Below are 20,338 nucleotides of genomic sequence, written 5' to 3'. Positions count from 1 at the left end.
GAATATCCTATGGAATTTAATTTCGCATTTTATCTTTCCAGCTTTTCCATACTGCTTATCTCACAGCTCACGGCAAAGTGCTTTGTCTTGTTGCAAGCTCTTTGGTTCCCTGGTTTCAGTTGACGTACTTTTTAGTCAGCTGCAACCTCGTGCCCGTGGTTTTGCTGAAATTTTTGTGTGCCATTCTCCAGGTAATTTGTGAACAGCAAACAAGAATAAGTGAAGAGAATTGTTTCGGAACTAGGTTAACGCGGTACTTCATTTCTATCACAATAACCGTTGAGTTTGAGGAGTGTAATAGTTCGCGAATATCTTGTGATGACGCTGTGGCAGCTATGTTTGAGGCAGCTGTCTTCAATTTTTTAGTGGGTACATAAGGATGAGATTTTATTCTGTATTTAATTGTGGTCACATCACCTATAGTGTGCTTGGTGACGGTGTGTGAATGTTGTAATTTTTCAGGTTATGTTCATAACAGCCAAATACCTGAGTTATTAGGCTTGTTGTTTTTGGCCTGTCCGGTAAAATCGCTACGTGTACCTTCGTAAAAGAAACGGCTGAGATTGTGACGTGTTGCCAGTAGCATTTTGTCTGTGACTGACGAGAAAACGTGGAAGTTCAAACATTCGCTATGTTAGTATGGTTATGTTGATTTACTTAGCTGTAGTAATGATTGTGATGATAATTTACTGTGATGTAGACATATAGCGGCTCCAGATTGTAGGGCTAACGTAAGCATTTTTTGTTTCGAGTTTCCACAGTTACATTATTTCATGGTTTGATTATGTTCGCATGAAAGGAAATGCTGTAATTCTGTGGCACTTTGTTAGTTTTCACTTATTACTCGTGTTTCTAGCATTCGTCTAATCGTATGTAAGTACCAGTTTGTTGTAGTGTGTGGGTTTTAATGGAGTTCTGTATAAGAATACTGTAACATTATTTTGGAACTGGCGAAATACGATATACAAATTAACTGTAATTCGCCTAGCATAAAGCATTACATGTCATCAGAACTTAATAGATTACAGTTAGTAAGAAGTCGTTCCAGTAAATAAGTTGTGTAAGAAAATACTAACCAATGTTTAATCTTCATCGTAATCAAGAACGAGAACATTCACACTGCAGTGTGCAATCTATGGTACATGTATATGGTTTTCTTTAATAGCAGGTAAAGATGCTAAAACGATATTTACTGTAAATGGATTATACATTCGTGAATAAATACAGATGAAGAAAGTTTCAAGGTAATACCTATGTTGAAAAGGCATATTCACTGATAAACAATCAGTATGTCCAGATTTTCATCATGTCCCCATAAGACTGAAATTAACACAACAAACAAAATGTATAAAGAAATATTTGGTGTTATTAAGTAATTTTGATTGAATCTATTGACTGCTTTGATTGTTCTTAATGCTGAAGTTAGTGCATGCACAAAAAATACGTCTTCCATAATTGTTACAATAGGGCAGTGTCCATAAGCCAGTGTTACAAAGGAGCAGTAGCAATTGTAAATACTCAGTTTCCAGTACGTGTTACATTATGATTTTTTTTTCTCTTCATGACCTGAGAAATGGAAGCTAGTTTATATCACTAAACACACTTTTCCTCAGCTACTTCAAATCTGTTTCCTATGTAGCCACCCATTTGCTGCATCCAATAGATGAGTGAAAATACTGCCATTGAGCTATACTTCATGGTAACAACGGAAAACAAGTACAACTGTTCTTATATGATTGCTTTCCTTTTTCAGACTGTAGAACTGAAGTCATGGACCAGGAGCCAACTATGTGGATAAAAAAAGAGGGAACAGATGAAATAAAAGCTGAGTTATGTTTCATGGTAAGTGGCTTATTTTTATTTCATAAGTGTTTCATTAACTTCTGTGTGCAGTATGGTGTGTGAATACATACAATTGATGTCATACTGCTGTAAACATGAGTAATTGTTTACTAAAAAACTGATGAACTTTGTCTGAAATGACATTTTGCGCAGTGCATTGAAGTAGTCCTTATATTAAACCTCACATAGAATTGAGCAAGATTTTCTATTTAATGTTCAGTAAACATGGAAGACTTTTTGAATGCACAACCCAATGATACTGATGAAGTGGTTGCCATAAAGTGGGTATATTCTGCTCTGATACACTTCTTTTAAATCAGAATGTTAATGTGCAACTCATGAATAACTGACTATTGTGAATGTTAGCAGTGCCATTAAATTTATAAATGGTATGGGTGCAGTTAATGCATTATTGCAGCGTACCATGGAACGGAATGAGAATTGTAATTTATTTATTGATGATAATAAAATTATTTGTAAATAATTTTGAAGTGACATTCGCATTGTCACAAATCTGAGAAGTACACTTGCAGTACTATTAACATTAGGTGTTGACTTTTAATATGTGAACAACGTGTAAGTAGGACTGTCAGCAGTAATGTTAAATTTCAGACAAATATCACATGGAAGCATACATTTACACAGCTTGTAGGTGCAGAACGAATTTGTATGTCAGCAGCAAAGTTTTGATGAAGCCATTAAATATTGACAGGTTTGTTCATAACCACTTTCTGCATTTGCTGCAAGTTGTTGCATGTTTTGTTTATGAAACTGCCAGAATGTTACAATTAGTGGTGTAAATAATCTTACATATACATGTCACTTAAAATCTGATGCAGCGCAGCCATTTGTCGGGTATTTAGTTATCAGCAGGCAAACAAATTCACGTGGTGCCACTAGTAATTTTATTCTGCCAACTAGAAATGAGGGTCCTGATACAACCACGCAAACTACTTTGTACAGTCTGTGCTGAACGTCTGATTCAACATCTCTCTTGGGTGCAACTGCAGAAGTACTGTGATAACATTAATGCAGCATTTGCATTTGAATATGTGAGTGCTTCGTTATAGTTTCTACGAACTATGTGATCAGCTTGCAATTCATCTGACAAGCAGTATCACAACAGTAATCGTAAACCATCACTATGAGGAAACGATAGGAAAGTAAATACACTAAACTTTATTAATTGCAGTAAGAGAGGTTAGACCCAACATAGTTCAAGCTTTGGCTTTGACGCCTGACGTAGTGATGGTTTTGCATACATAATATGGATGCACAACACACATCATGTGAATGAAAAGCAATTTGAAGAGTCATTGGCCTTGGACCTGAACCTGATAACTATTCAAAGGCTACAAGGTTAAAATGTGATGCTAGACCCCCTCCCCCTTGAAATATTGGTTGTGGTGAGAGACTGATCCATAGTGCAGCTCAAGGCCTAGCCTAGGTTGCAAGGTGGCTGTGAGCTGACAAAGCCTAGAAATGTGAAAGCCAAGTAAAGGATGTGGTAACAAATTAACCAGTAGCACAGCCTAATGTTTATCAAAAAACCCAAATGGTGCCCAGAATGTAACTTTTACATACAAGAAGTGTTCTCTTACATTGTGTGCAGTGTTAGTTTGACTGAACTTCCCTATGACTTTGAGAGATGCATGTAGACATATCAGATGAAAGTCACCTTCTTTGCCAAATTAATTAAAACTTAATTTTTGGTTGGTGTATATTTTGGGCATGAGGACATGCTGGAAGGTAATGGCTCAAAATTTTTATTTGAAAGTTTTCGAAGCATTTTAATTAAATCAAACTTTATAAACATTTTACATCTCTATTCTTCATGTTTATATATTTATTTCAAACAGTCGCCGTGTCACTGAACACCTTTCTCCCAATAAGACACCAGGTTGTTGGTGTCGTCACTGTAGAATGTTTGACTTTGTTGGCAGACCCACATTCTCACCTCTGCTCACACCAATTCATCACTATCAAAGTGAAGTCCTTGAAGGTGTTCTTTAGGTTTTGCAAACAGTTGAAAATTCATTGCCTCAAATCGGTTCACTATGGAGGATGATCAATAATAACAAATCAAAGGTGTCAGACTGTTGCAGGTGCAAAAAAAGTTGTGTATGGTCTGGCATTGTTGTGCTGAAGGAGAGGGTGCTCCACGTGTGGATGAATTATTTTAATTTGTGCTCTGTGTTCTGAGGTTTTTCTCACGTGCTGACACGGTTGAATAACACAGACCCATGTTACACACTGAAGTTCAGAACTCTCCAGCAGGAGGGTGCTGCATATTGTCAGCAAAGTGGTAACATCAACAGAGTAATATGCATGACAACTGATATTAAGAACAGAATCAAAATTTTGCAGGCCTTTACTGGTACGCCCTTGTAATAAATTGATGCATTTGACAGTTGCCTCGAATGTTGTGGAATGGTTCCCTTGACATTGCCCACCTTCCATTTGGAAGTAACAATACTAAATCCATATACACATCAGCCAAAACATTATGACCACTGATATACTATCAATGTAAACGCATCCAGGCAATAGCACCTCACCTTGTCTCCTAGTCACACATGCACGGTACATGGAGTATCAGTGAGCATGCTGTCTGGGAGTAAAATAGGGAATGCACTCGATCTATCTGAGTTTGACCAACAGCAGATTTTGATGGCCTGAAGGCTTGGGATGAGAATTTTGAAAGCTGCACAGCTTGTTGGGTGTTTGAGGAGTGCTGTGGCAGTTGTATCCAACACATGGCAAAACAAAGGTGAAACCATGTCCAGACATTGTGGTTGGGCAAGTACCCCTCATGACAGATGGTAGACATCATAGACTGGGAGACTGATAAAACAACACATGAAGCAAACTGTGGCATAACTAACATCAGACATTAATGCTGGGCAGAGTAAAACTGTGGCTGAATGCACAATGCTCCAAACACTCCTAATGATGAGACTTTGCAGCTGATAATCCACAAATGAGCCAGTGTTAACACCATCACATCGAAAACTACAACTGAAACAGGCATGTAACTATTGGTGCTGGATGTTGGCACAATGGCAGAGTACTGCATGGTCTGATGAATACTGATACCTTCATCATGCATTTGTGGGGTGTACTTCCATCACCCACGAGGGGAGCAGGCCCTTGACTCCTGTACTGGTGGGGCCTGCATTATACTCTGGGAAATGTCCATGTGGGCACCCATGGTTCTAGTGGAGCTCGTGCAAGGCACAATGTCAGAAAATTAGTATTGTAAACTGGTTGCAAAGCACATCCACCCGTTCTGTTGTTGTTGCAATCTCCAGTCCTGAGACTGGATTGATGCAGCTCGCAGTGCTGCCCTATCCTGTGCAAGATTCTTCATCTCAGGGTAACTACTGCAATCCATATCCTCCTGAATCTGTTTAGTGTAGTTGTGCCTTGATCTCTCTACGATTTTTACCTTCCACCCTTCCCTCCAATACTAAATCGATGATCTCTTGATGCCTCAGAACGTGGCCTACGAAACAATCCCTTCTTCTAGTCAAGTTCTGCCACAAATCCATCTTCTCCCCAGTTCTATTCAGTGTCTCCTCATTAGTTACATGATTACCCATCTTATCTTCAGCATTCTTCAATAGCACCTTGTTTCAAAAGCTTCTGTTATCTTCTCGTTTAAACTAATTATCATCCATGTTTCACTTCCATACCTTGATATACTCCATTCAAAGACTTTCAGAAACGACTTCCTCACACTTAACTGCATACTTGATGTTAACAAATGTCTCTTCAGAAATGCTTTCCTTGCCATTGCCAGTCTACATTTTATATCCTCACTACTTCGACCATCACCAGTTATTTTGCTCCCCAAATGGCAAATCTCATCTACTACCTTAAGTGTCTTATTTTCTAATCTAATTCCGTCATCATTGCCTGATTTAATTAGACTGCATTACATTATCATTGTTTTGCCTCTGTTGACGTTCATCTTGTATTCTGCTTTGAAGGCACTGTCCATTCTGTTAAACTGCCCTTCCAGATCCTTGGCTGTCTCTGACTGAATTACAATGTTGTCAGTAATCGTCAAAGTTTTTATTTCTTCTCCCTGGATTTTAATTCCTACTCAGAATTTTTCTTTTGTTTCCTTTATTGCTTGCTCAATATACAGATTGAACAACACCAGGTATAGGCTAAAACCCTGTCTCACTCTGGTCCCAACCACTGTTTCTGTTTCATGCCCCTCGACTTTTATAACTGCTATCTGGTTTCTGTACAAATTTTAAATATAATTTCGCTCTCTGTATTTGATGGCTGCCACCTTTCAGAGTTTGAAGGAGCCAGGACCTGACTAAGAGCTTGTCAGTATGTGAACTAAATTCCCAATGTTCAAAATAAAATGCGAATTTCTCAAGGGCAAACAGAACCGCCAAGACTTCCCATTCATACACAGAATATTTCATCTCCCCAGGTGAAAGTTTTAAGGTCCATAGGCTATTGGGCATCAACCTGCCACACACCCCTTCCCATTCTGCTCCTGCAGGATGACAGCTGCCACTTCCTACTCCAGAAGAATTAGGGGTGTCTCTGAGAGAACAGTAGCTCAAAATTGGGTATGGCTGATGCTAGTGGTTTACTAAGTGCCACCTTAATGGCTTCATAAGATTCCGGATGACTTCCACCCCATTTGAAATTTCTTAAATCATTAAGGCATCTCACTAATTTAGTAAAATTGGGTACAAACTTTCGAAAAATTGTCATGCCCATGAACCATGCCACACCTTTCTTATTTCTAGGAGCTGCAAGTTTTCACAAATCACTAGTATGCTCCTGTCAATTCTAATGCAATCAGTGGAATTAGGATGTTCCAAGAATGAAATGTATGTGCCAGTTTGATTTGAGATGGTTTCACAGTGTCTCACCTCCCTGTGGTAAACCAGGACTGCCTCAAGATGTTGATGTTCAGACAGACTAGAACTGTAAATAACCATGCCATCTAGGTAATTATAGGCACACTTCAACATGAAATCATCCATAACACAATCTAGAAGGCAAGACATATGGGCAACCCCCATTGACAAACCAAAGTGCACCCTGTTAAAATCTTAGAGGTTCCAGTCTGTGCAGAAGGCAGTAATATGCTTGGAATCCTCTGTTAACATGGTCTGATATGTGAGATTGAGATGCAGGACAGTAAAATACTGAGCCTGACTAAACCAAGTAAAAGAATTATGCAGATTGAGAAGTGGCAGAGATTCCAAAACTACATTCTCATTAACCACATGATAACCTACAACTGTATGAAACACCCCACTCTTGCCCATAGATACTGAGAATATGGGAGAAGCATAGGTTGAGGTTGAGGGCCTGATGACCCCATTGAACAACATATTATTAATCAAAGCACATACACATTTCATCTTTGATGGAGAAAGCCTCTAAAGATCCTGCCTCTCTGAAATGTCATTTCTAAGGTGGATCTTGTACTGGATTACATTGGTGACATCCAATCTGTTAGTTAATATCTGTGGTAAACAATCAAGAACTTCAAGTACCAGCTTCACCTTTACTGGACCAAGGTGACTGAGCTCAAATTGTGAACATTGTGGTAACACACTATGAATTCCTTTGGCAACCTGACAGCAGCACAACGTGAACTTTTTCAGCTGGCTTAAATTTAAAATAAACAACCCTGCCTTGACAGTCTAACACCAACCCACTACCACTTACAAAAACACACTGCAAAATTAAGTTCACTGAAAGATTTTTAGTTACTATCCACTTCACAGGCCAAGAAAATTTTCAAATACTCAGTTTTGCCAACCAGAGGCAACATCTGCCCAGTGAGAGCTCAACATTGGGAGGACGGATGCAAACAAGGCAATTCACAGGTATGGTGGAACTCCAAATACCACAGATAATTCAAAAAGGAAACTGAACTACCAGAGTTGAGGAGAGTGCACACTGGTTCCTGGTTAAGTTGTACCCAAAGGTAAGGCAGGTCTTCCCCTGCTTTGGACTTTGCACAGAGACAGCACTTTGGCAGTAGAACACTGCCATGCCTCTTCCATTCCTTGTGATGCCAGCTGTTTGACTCCCTTTCCACGGAACTGGACAGAGCGATGCGAAATGCCCCTCTATGTTACACCGGAAACACATCCTATGCTGGACTCGCATTCGGGAGGACGACGGTTCAATCCTGCATCTGGCCATCCTGATTTAGATTTTTGGTGATTCCCCTATATCACTCCAGGCCAGTGCCGGGATGGTTCCTTTGAAAGGGCACGGCTGACTTCCTTCCCCATCATTCCCTAATCCGATAAGACTAATGACCTCGCTGTCTGGTCTCCTTCCCCAAACAATCCAATCCACATCCTATGCTTCTTCCTTACATGTTGTCCCCTTTTAAATTACCTGGAATCTCAATCCCCATTCTGATAATGACACTTAAATCCACATCACTGCTGGCTTGCAAAACGCTGGCTTCAATAGTGGACACCAAAGCCTCTAATTCAGTAAGATGTGCATTTATTAGTGAAGGTAATGCATGAATGGTCCTGTGGCTGCATTTTCTCTAATGTATTGTTGACTATTTGTGTCTCTGTGACTAGCAATGGTCACATGGTGACTAGAAATGGTCACATGCATTCATCTATGTACATAGGAAAAGGTTCACGAGGAAACTGCACTAACCATAAATGTTTATGCTTGAGCAGCCTTTTAATAAGAGGTTGCAATGTCAGCCCGATAATTGATTTCCACAACTTCCTCGATGTTGTACTTCATGTAAAATTAGACTGAAAACACGGCTTAACATGAGGTACAGTGCCTGGACAACAACATTATTGGAGATGGCCAAAGTGTCGGCGTGAAACATAGATTTGACCATGATCCACAGGATATCACCTGTCTTTAAATTCTAAATTGAAAGTTCCATTATAGTTTCAAGCAGTAACATTATTTGGTAAGATAATTTCCCAAATGAATTCCCCTCTGGTCCATAAAGGTGTCTGGAGCATTGCTACTACTACTTCCAGCAGTTATCTGTTGGTGGGAGAATCTTGTTCACCACCTATTGCTCCTAATTTGTCTAAATCAAGGTGGCTGGCCCCACTTTGCAAGTCATGCACCTGCCCCTGTGACTGCAGAACTAATGTAGCCTGCTCAGAATAGAGATTACATTGTGGAATACCCCACAAGTGATCCCAATGGATCAATTGCACCTGAATTGTATGTATTTGCTTATGGAGGGGCTGACTACTTCATAAACACTCCACATTCTGACACAAGGTTGTCATGGCCGGAGCTCAGTCAGCTAGTGCAACAAATACCTCCCTGGTGCAGTTGGTACTAATCACCAAGGGGTTGTCTACACCGGCCTGCAGACGAGCCACAAGTTCGGCAACACTGCTCTTACATGGAAGCTGACACACTTTTAATTAGTAGATAAACTGTTGCCTCTTCAATAAGGACAAACTGGGAGTCATGGGATCCCATGTTCAGCAGTGGATACATACAAACACACACCTAATGGTGAATGACAGTATGGGTATACCTTCCCCCTCTACTTCCAGGAAAATAACCATCCTCTGTTACCAACCAAGCATCCAGCAGGAAAAGGGGAAATTAAGTGGAAGGACTGGACAGATTCGGGTTCACGAGTCACCATTGTTTATTAAATCATTTATTTAAGAAAAATAACTAAAATCAGATACATTAGCAGGATTACAAACAACACTCCGAACTTTCAAAGTTTAGACATAACGCACCATAGTTTAGTGACAATTTAAATAAGGCAAGAGTTAAAGACAAAGGCTGTGTCTGACACCAGTTGATAGGTTTTAGATTCAAACTTTCCACCTTCGCAAACTAAAACTCAGAAAATGTTTTAATAAATGAACAAATAATTATTTGGAAACAGATGGCTCTTAAAGACAACACAGAAGCATAACTCAACCCAGATCTGTGCTAATGATTGCAGTTCATGTGCGGACCCTTTGCTCCAAACTGGAGTCCTTCCCTTTACCACTTCTACTTGAGATCCATTCACATACACCTCCATGGTGTATGCCTTGGCTGCAGCTTCGCCTGGACCTTTCACATGGACCTACGGACTCCATTAACCTTGCGGCTCTCTGCTGTCACTTCCTCTCGATTCTTGACATGTTCCAGGGCTCTGAAGTGGTTTAGACTGCCAGCTCGATGGCTGATGGTCGCGTTTGGCTTTGCATGCGTGCACTGCGGCCATATTGAACAGATTTCTTACCTGAGGGCTTCAGTGTATTCACTGCAGAGCTGGTGGCCATTTCTCGTGCAGTTCAGTATCTCCATTCATGCCCTGGGGAGTTTTCTTTTATGTACTGACTCCTTGAGCAGCCTACAAGCTATCATCAAGTGCTACCCTCATCATTCTTTGGTAGCTACCATCCAGAAGTCTGTCTATGCCCTGGAATGGTCCAGTCGTTCAGTGGTGTTTGCCTGTACCCCTGGACACGTCAGAATCCCAGGAAATGAACTTGCTGACAGACTGGCCAAACAGGCTACACGGAAACCATTTCTGGACACAGGCATCCCCGCAACTGACCTGTGTTCGTTATTACGCCGCAGGGTTTCTCAGCTTTGGGAGATGGAATGGCAAAATCTCAGTACACACAACAAACTGTGAGCCATTAATGGAACCAAGAATGTGTGGAAGTCCTTGATGAGGGCATCCCGCAGGGACTCTGGTTCTCTGCAGGCTCCGCATTGGCCATGCATGGGTGACCCACGGCTCCCTCCTGTGCCGTGAAGACCTGCCACAGTGTCAGTGTGGTGCCCGGTTGACAGTGGCCCATATTCTTCTATTGTGTCCTTCTTTGGCTGCCCTGTGATTTCATCTTTTGTTGCCAGACAGTGCCTCATCGGCTGATTTGGGTTTATGTTTCATCTGTGGGGGTGAGTTTTATCATTCTATCTGAGTTTTAGTGCCTGTCCTTTGTCCCTCTGTGTCCTCCACCCTAGTGCTTTCAGGGTGAAGGTTTTAATGTGTTGCAGGGTGGCAGGCTTTTCCTTTTTATTTTTGTGGTCGGCCAGCCACTGTAATCTGCTTTCATGTTTTACTCTCTTCTGTTTCTAGCGTCTCTCTTGTTCTCTTGTCCTCTTTTGCTCCTTTTAGTGTTCATTGCCTTTCCTTCATTCTTGTTGTGTTTTCTTTCTTTCTGTTTTGTGTTATGTCTCATCTAGTTTATTCTTGCACTTGTGGCATTGTTTTATTAGGACCAATGATCTTGTAGTTTGGTCCCTTTCCCTGTGTTTTAAACCAACCAACCAACCAACGTTAGCAGCCACAGTATGATGAACACACCGTGAGTCCAGGTCCAAAACAGTGTGCCACAGCAGTAGAAAACTGCAGCAGATTAGGGAGCATCTAAATTTTACTGTTATTCTCACTTAATACAATCACATGACCACAGTATTTATGCAGATCAATGGATTCATCAGATGATTCTCATCAAAAACTTGGTCTAAGGCTTAACATGGTCACACTTCAGTGTTCAGGATTACCAAATCGTCGAATCCACTGCTGAACATGGGGAATTGAATAGCAATAACAAACTTGTTTGGTTGCTAGACATTACTCTAACCCCTTCCAAGGCAACGCCACAAGGTATTATGTCGTGCAACACAACCCAATTCGGGCAGTTTTTCAGATGAGAAAGCTCCTTGCATAATGTGTCTTCCAGTGAGAAGAACCAACAGCAAATACAGATAGCCAAGACCACACCAATGTTCTGTCTTTTGGTAACTCCTGTGCCTGCAGCTATTAACCTGAAACAACTTTTAAGGGCTACCAGTCACTCCAGTCTGTCATGTTCGGCTGAATGGCAAATACTGTCTACATACCCAGTGCAGCTCTACCATGCCCCATGATGTCACAAGCTCCAACCAAAAGAAGTGACATACACCAGGTGTGGGGTGGGAATTCAAAGAGGTAGCCTGCCATGGCTGTATTATATCTGTAGCGACGCTGCCGCGCGCTAATTCAAGCTCGCCAGTGTGTGTGTGTGTGTGCTGTGCGCGTGTGTCAGTACAGTGATGTAGCGACGCTGTGTAGTTCCGCGCCCAGCCTCTAGAGGCGCTGTGTTTTATAACTTTTATATACGTTCTGTTTCTTATGATTATTATTCCTTGTTTTTTAGAGTTAGTGAGTAGTTCCTTGTCTCCTGACTTGTGTGGACGGATACTATTTTCTCTCCTAACTACAGAAGTTCCCGAGGATTGAGGATCCTCTGTATAGATAGGAAGCAAAATTTTATAGCCCCGAACTGTCCACGCATGCCGGGCGTCGTCATATACGCGCCGCAATAAAGTTATTATTACTCAACTGAAGGTCTTCATTCTTCCGAATCACGTCAAGCAAAAGTCGGACAGCCACCAGTTTAGCTGTACCCGACAAGTGGTGACCCCGACGTGATTCAAGCAGAGCCCGACGTGATTCAAGCAGAGACCGACGTGATTCAAGCAGAGACCGACGTGATTAAGAAGAAGCAGTCGTGAGCTACGCAAGTAACGAGCACATAATGACCGAACAGCAGGCCGTCTCCAGGATTGCAGTCCGTTTGCCGCCGTTCTGGCCCGACAACCCAGTACTCTGGTTCGCGCAGGCAGAGGCAAGTTTTAGCTGCGCTGGAATAACGGTCGAAGCAACTAAATTTGCGCTGATTGTGAGCCAACTCGACCAACGTTATGCAGCCGAGGTGCAGGACATAATCATAGCACCGCCCGAGGCTGGAGCTTATGCCAGGCTAAAATCAGAGTTGATTCGACGGGTTGCCGCGTCACAAGAGGACCGGATACGTCAGGTTCTGACACAGGAAGAAATTGGCGACAGGAAGCTTTCCCAATATCTGCGACATCTACGCAGCAAGGTTGACACCGTTACTGTGCCAGACAGTCTGCTTAGAACGCTGTGGAGCAGTAGGTTGCCGCCGCAAATAAAAGCCATAATCGCCTCACAAACGGACGTGCCGCTGGATGACGTGGCGCAGCTAGCAGACCGGATTCAGGACGCGATCACACCGGCTCCGGTCAGCGCAGTCGCGGCGTTGGACAACAGTGCAAACAGTACCGCGTCTGTGGCACGAGCCGACCATGATTCTCTCGCTGCCAAGGTTGAGCTTTTGTGCGCCCAGGTCAGTGCGCTGCTAGCACGGGACGACGACAATAATAGAAGAAGTCGATACAGACGGCGGCGTTCGAGAAGCAGATCTTCCGGCAGTACTACCACTCCGCAAGGCGAGGTACCGTTGTGCTGGTACCACCGACGATTCGGCGATCAGGCAAGGAAGTGCACATCGCCATGCTCGCACCCAAACGCCACCGGCGGTCGACAATAGGCGCAACCGACTGCCAGTTATCCTCCAAGCGCCTGTTCGTTACCGATAGGAGTTCCGGCGTTAAGTTTTTAATTGACACTGGATCGGACCTGAGTATCATACCACGAACAGCCATACATCGTTGCCGGCCGCCAACTGCCTTCCGCCTGACGGCTGCCAACAATTCTTCCATCACAACATATGGCACACAGAGGATGGAGCTTAATCTCGGCCTACGTCGCGCGTACGAGTGGAATTTTACAGTTGCTGACATCACGGAGGCGATCGTCGGGGCTGATCTCCTCGCGCACTACCACCTGCTGCCAGACGTCGCGAACGCACGCTTGGTAGACAGCGTCACTGGCTTAGCTGTCACGGGTTTCCGTCGCAACACTGCAACGCACAGTGCCAAGTTGGTCCATGCTACGGAGGGTGAGTACACTGAATTACTGCTTAACTATCCGAACTTGACCAGGCCGCCCGGCGCTCCCAGGTTCATACCACATGACACGGTGCATCACATTCAAACGACTGATGGTCCCCCAGTAGCATGCCGACCTAGGCGTCTCGCTCCGGACAGATTGAAGATAGCGAAGGCAGAATTCGACGCCATGATTCGCGAGGGCATAATGCGGCCATCTAAGAGCCCGTGGTCCTCCGCATTACATCTTGTTCCGAAGAAGGGTGGAGCTTGGCGCCCATGCGGTGACTACCGTGCGCTTAACGCGCGAACGGTGCCGGACAGATATCCCGTTCCGTTACTGAGGGATTATAATCACGCTTTACATGGTGCCACGGTGTTCACAGTCCTGGACTGCGCTAAAGCGTATACACAGATTCCAGTGGCCAATGACGACATTCCAAAGACTGCAATAATAACGCCTTCCGGTTTATTTGAAAGTAAATTTATGACTTTCGGTTTACGCAATGCCGCTCAGACCTGGCAAAGGTTTTATAGACTCGGTTCTCCAGGGGCTGCCGTTCTGTTTCGCCTAGCTGGACGATGTGTTAGTGTTCTCTGCTGACCACGATCAACACCGACAACATCTGCGAGAGATTTTCGAGCGATTGGAGCGTTACGGTGTCGTCTTGAACGTGGACAAGTGTGTTTTTGGGCAGTCAGAGGTGACATTTCTTGGCCATAAGATTTCTGCTGAAGGCTCTCTTCCTCTGTCCGAGAAGGTGGACGCTATCTTGCAGCTACCCCGACCAACTACAATCAAAGAATTACGTCGTTTTTTGGGGATGCTCAATTTTTATCGACGACACCTTCCTCACGCTGCGGAGCTGCAGGAACCTTTGACGGCGGCATTATCAGGCCCTAAAGTAAATAGCAAGTCTCTGATACAGTGGACAGAGGACATGTGTTCTGCGTTCGAGGCAACAAAGAGGAGTATGGCCGACGCGGCGCTTCTCGCACACCCACGACTCGACGCGCCATTAGCAATTGTCGTAGATGCGAGCCAGACGGCGATCGGTGCCGCGTTACAACAATGGTCCGACAACGCATGGCAGCCACTGGCGTATTATTCCCACAAGCTTTCGCCTGCACAGAGAAAATGGAGCACATACGACCGTGAACTCCTGGCAGTATACCAAGCAGTGAAATATTTTCGCCCTCAAGTGGAAGCGCGAACTTTCACGGTATATACAGACCACAAACCACTCACTTTCACCTTCCGTCGGAATAGTGTCAACTGCTCTCCCCGTCAATTTCATCACCTTGAGTTCGTGGCCCAGTTTACTACCGACATTAGACATATTTCTGGGATCGACAACATTGTTGCGGATTGCCTTTCACGGATCAGCAGTGTTTCCAGTAACATAGACTTTCCTGCACTGGCACAGGCACAGAGAGACGACGAAGAACTCCTTGCCTATGTTAAGGACACGGCTTCAGCATTGCAACTGAAACTTGTTGATGTTCCGGGGGAGGACACACAGCTATACTGCGACGTTTCTCGCGGCCGACCTCGTCCCTTTCTGACGCCGGCTTTTAGAAGGCAAGCCTTTGATACGGTACATGGATTGTCCCATCCAGGGGTACGCCCGACATTCCGCCTAGTATCGCAACGTTTCGTGTGGCCAGGCATGCAAAAAGACTGCCGCGAGTGGGTCCAATCTTGTCTTCAGTGCCAACGCTGCAAGATTAACCGCCATGTACACGCACCGATCGGCGATTTTCCGGATACCACCGCCCGCTTTGCCCACGTTCATTTGGATGTAGTCGGACCACTTCCACCTTCGAACGGGCAAAGATATCTGTTTACAATGATCGACCGTTTTACGCGTTGGCCGGAGGCAGTGCCGGTGGATAATATCACAGCAGACACATTAGCTTCCGCTTTTGCAATGACTTGGTTGGCAAGATTTGGATGCCCACTACATATTACCACTGACCGCGGACGGCAATTTGAATCAGACCTGTTCTCACAGCTGGCCAAGTTTTGTGGTTACACCCACCATAAGACCACAAGTTATCACCCAGCAAGCAATGGCATGATCGAACACTGGCACCGTTGTTTGAAGGCCGCGCTGATGTGCCACGAAGAAACCTGGACAACCGCACTACCAGTGGTCTTGTTAGGCTTACGGACGACTTTCAAACCAGACCTGGGGTCGTCAGCGGCAGAACTGGTTTACGGAGAAACACTGCGCCTTCCTGGTGACTTTGTAGACGCTGATGCCACGGAGACAGTTGCTACTGGCCAGCCGGATTTCTTGCGACGATTGAGGGACCATGTATCAAAGATTCGCCCTCCGAAAGCCACACGTCATGGCAAGCCGCCCACTTTCGTGCACCAGGACCTGGAACAATGTCGTCACGTCATGCTCCGCACTGAGGGCGTTAAACCGCCTCTACAAGCTCCTTATTCTGGTCCATATGAAGTGCTACGGCGCAGTGCCCACACCATGGATATCCTAGTGAACGGCAAAACGACGACTGTCGCGTTGAATCGGGTTAAACCTGCATATGTTTTTCCTGACACCCCACTAGCGGCACCTCGTCGTAGGCGTCCACCTACCGCTGTTCCAGACACCGACGCCACATCTCCGGCGCCGGCTCTTCAACATTCGCCGCCCAACGCAGCACAACATCCGCCTCCTGACGTTGTTCCTCCTCCTCCGACGAGGACGACCCATTCTGGACGTCGGGTGCACTTTCCGGCGCGGTATCTCGACGCCGACGCTCCGCTTCCGCCCGGGGGGCTGATGTAGCGACGCTGCCGCGCGCTAATTCAAGCTCGCCAGTGTGTGTGTGTGTGTGCTGTGCGCGTGTGTCAGTACAGTGATGTAGCGACGCTGTGTAGTTCCGCGCCCAGCCTCTAGAGGCGCTGTGTTTTATAACTTTTATATACGTTCTGTTTCTTATGATTATTATTCCTTGTTTTTTAGAGTTAGTGAGTAGTTCCTTGTCTCCTGACTTGTGTGGACGGATACTATTTTCTCTCCTAACTACAGAAGTTCCCGAGGATTGAGGATCCTCTGTATAGATAGGAAGCAAAATTTTATAGCCCCGAACTGTCCACGCATGCCGGGCGTCGTCAGATACGCGCCGCAATAAAGTTATTACTCAACTGAAGGTCTTCATTCTTCCGAATCACGTCAAGCAAAAGTCGGACAGCCACCAGTTTAGCTGTACCCGACATATCTATCTTCTGCCCAGCATCTCTCTTCAAGGTACCCTCTTTGCATACACCATGTTGCTTCATTATTTCGTCGATACACTCTCTCAAAGTTGAGTGGTCTACTGTGTTTCTATCAGTAAGGTAATTTCCAATCAAAAACTGTTCTTTGGTTGCTAATTATCTAACATTATCAACAAATGATATCAGTTTAATGATTTTCAGTCTTGATATGTTGGTGCTGCTCCATCAATAATGTTTCCAGAACTTTGTCTTCTTTTGAGATCAGCAAGTAAAACCCATAGTTTAGATGCATTGAATGGGACTGGTTTAGCCTGTAGCCTATGCTCTCTTTTTTGCACTGTTAGAAATGTGGTTGCCCCACCAAAAGGAATTCGTGAAGTTAGAATAGTAGTAAGTAGTGTGCCAAGGTAGCGCGTGTGTGTGTGTGCGCATTTTTTAAAAATAATTTTGTCACGAATGAGTGTTCAGTGAAACAAAACTGTTCTAGACATTTTATTATTCTGACTGTAAAAGTAATGAGTGATGTTGCACTTGACAGTCCAGTTCCTGCTCCCCCACACAATTGGTGTACACTGTATTGTCATTTGATATGAACAACATTGATTTCATTGTTTCTGGTAGTAGCTGTGTTACTTTTTTTGATTCCACTATCGTTATATACATATGAAGATAATGAATTTAGAAAATGTAATTGAAAACAGCATAGAGAGAAGGCTGAAGTTGAAGATCATAATGAATTTTCAAAGGCATTGTCATTAATCGGTCTTAAAATTTTTTGCTGCCTCCCATTGAAATATACCATAGTGAACTCGTCATCCAGAATTTCGAACTCAAAAGAGAACACTTAACCAGAACTACTATTTAGTTATTAATTAATATGGCAGTTGGGCTTCATATATGTGATACATTTTATATAATGTGGGAGGACTGTAACTGCTTAAATGTACTCATTACAGTTTGTTTATTTTTACCACAGGCCCAAGTTTACCCATTCAGCATGAATGTAAAAGAAGAGTTGGAGGAGAGTGCGAATAGAGAGGTAATCTTAGAATTTATGTGACGGCATGGAATTAATCATTGTTGAGTTGTGGTGAAAATGAGATGGTTATCAATTGTGTGTGTGTTTACTTCAGCAGTCCTGTTTTTACTATAGGGTAAAGATGACAACACTTACAGTATTATAGTATGCCCCAGGTAGGAAATGAGGAAACAGGTAAAATACAATATTTTGTTACACACTACCCCATATGGATTTAAACGTCTTTGAGCAGGTGAAGTAGTTTAGCTTGTGAGTTTGTAGAATTGCTTCTTTACATTATAAACACAAATAAAAATTGCATGAGATTGCATTGATAGTTATATGAAAATTGGTACCAAGTCCCAAGAGTCAAGCTATGATTTCCTGTTTTAACGAGTAGTTCCCTTAATGGTTCAATGTATGTGAACTCCAGCAATGGATGTTTTTATTCGCCACATGATACTGCTGTGGCATTTACACAATCATTCAACGAAAATCTACATAAAGTAGTGCAGAAAAAGCAGGTGACCCTAACCTATTGAGTAGAGACAAAGATGTCCATGCATACATTGCAAGTGGTATGGACAGGCAGTCTTGTGAAGCACTTTTCAACAGTTTTCTGAAAACTGTTATAAGCTCTTAGTGTAACAGCCCACACAAAATTGAAGTACTTCAGACCTTGTAACTACGAACAGTCATGTCCTTATAGATGGTACAAGTGCTGAGAGGGGTTATTGATCATACCAGGGCAGCAACAATGCTAAATGAAGTTAATGAATCCTTCAAGAAGGCTAGTAGAAGTGATTTGCTAGAAAGAGCAGGTAAGTAGTTGTTAGCATCCCATTTAGACAATGAGTGAATGTCATTTACTTCCAACATGATTTACATAGAGGAATATGGGCAAACATTAAATGGACTGTAAATCACACACTGAATAAGCATGTGGTGAGTAACTGGATTAGACAGGAAAGACTCACTGTGGTTTAATAACAAAATTTGAAAATGCTGCGGAAGCAGACTGTTGTACACTCAGTTCAAAAATCTATGCACAGTGGTGACAGGCAAGAGTTAATGGAAATTTGTGCATCTGTAAAAAGATCTACGCATGAAGCATACAACTACCACCATCATACATGAGCAACAGATTTTACAGATAACACGAGACATTTCTGATTCTATGTAAAATCACTGAGTCAGACTTCTATCCAGGCAGTCATTGACCAGTGTGGTGTGGCTTTGGAGGAAAGCAGCTAAGTATGAACCCCTCTCAATACTGAGTTTTAAAGTTTGTGCAGGAGGATCATAAAACATACAGTTGTTTGACTGTCGCACAGACTCCTGTCCTGGGGACATAGTAATAGGATCCCTGGAATAGAGCAGCAACTGGAAGAGTTGGAAACAAAATAGTTGCCATGTCCACATGGAATTACAAATCATTTGTCCAGAGAATACTCTACAGTATTGGTCTCTTACTTAACTTGCAGTTATTGCAAATCACTCGCCTAGTGCAAAGACCCAGGCAGCTGGGGAAAAGTTCGGGTGGCTTCTGTGTATAAGAATAGTAAAAGAATGTGCCTGCAGAATTACAGACAAATATCATAACACTTATTTGCACCAGAGTTACTGAAGGTATCCTCAGTTGGAATATAATTAATTTCTTTGAGACAGAAAAGTTTCTGTTCACAAATCAGCATGGATTTTGTGCAATACTCATCTTTGTCTTTTGTAAAATTATATACTGTGAACCATGGATGACGGGCAACAGCCTGGATTCTACATTCCTACATTTCCAGAAAGCATTTGACATGGTACCCCACTGCATATTGTTAATGGAGGTATGAGCATATGGAATAGGTTCCCTAATTTGTGAATTGCACAAAGACCTCTCAAGTAACGGGGTGTGATGAATGGCAATTGTAGAAATATTAAATTGAATGTAGATCAGTAGGAAAAAAAATTCATAATGTTAGAATACAATATTAGTACTGTACAGATTGACAATCTGGTCAGTACAATGTTTAGGCATAACATTGCAAAGTGATAGGAGTCACTATCAATGGAAAATAAATTTTTATTCATATCTGATCATTACACATAAAATATGCATGTGTTGTGTATTCTTTTGGACATGTCCAAGGGGACAAACAGTATTTTGATCCTGCAGCCACAATTACTCAGGGGACAAAGGAAGTAGAGACATTAGTTGTCTGTGGGCATTAATTTACATCAATGGGGAGGGTTAAAAATTTGTGCTGGACCAGGATTTGAACCAGAGTATCATGCTGACAAGGCAGATGCACTGACGACTATGCCATCTAGACACAGTGGTCATCACATACGCATGGACTACTCTAGCATGCTTCCTCTCAGACCCAAATTCTCAACTTATTCACTCACCACTGATGCAGTGCTCATGGTCCTGATCCTCATTACACATGATGTCTCACTGGTCCCTCGAAGAGTTTGTGGTGTACATCTACACTGAAACCCCC

The 20,338-nt window shown here is 43.2% G+C and overlaps 1 protein-coding gene across 6 annotated transcripts in view; it reads left to right on the top strand.

The window, feature by feature from the left end:
* Window positions 1-283: 283 nt before the first annotated feature.
* Window positions 284-20,338, top strand: part of LOC126212891 (zinc finger protein 729-like) — a 261,153-nt gene continuing 241,098 nt past the window's right edge. For 3 of the 6 annotated variants that reach the window (XM_049940396.1, XM_049940400.1, XM_049940399.1), the window contains exons 1-2: window positions 1,770-1,842; window positions 17,805-17,867. The gene's annotated coding sequence lies outside the window, so the exon portion shown is untranslated. Of the gene's footprint in view, window positions 366-462; window positions 634-1,769; window positions 1,843-17,804; window positions 17,868-20,338 lie in introns of those variants that run through there. The other 3 variants (XM_049940393.1, XM_049940398.1, XM_049940401.1) reach the window with 3 other exon arrangements.

This window comes from Schistocerca nitens, chromosome 11 (genome assembly GCF_023898315.1).
Source record: "Schistocerca nitens isolate TAMUIC-IGC-003100 chromosome 11, iqSchNite1.1, whole genome shotgun sequence".
NCBI lineage: Eukaryota > Metazoa > Arthropoda > Insecta > Orthoptera > Acrididae > Schistocerca > Schistocerca nitens.
The sequence above is the reverse complement of the archived record's forward strand: the minus strand, read 5'-3'. Positions and strand labels throughout refer to the sequence as shown.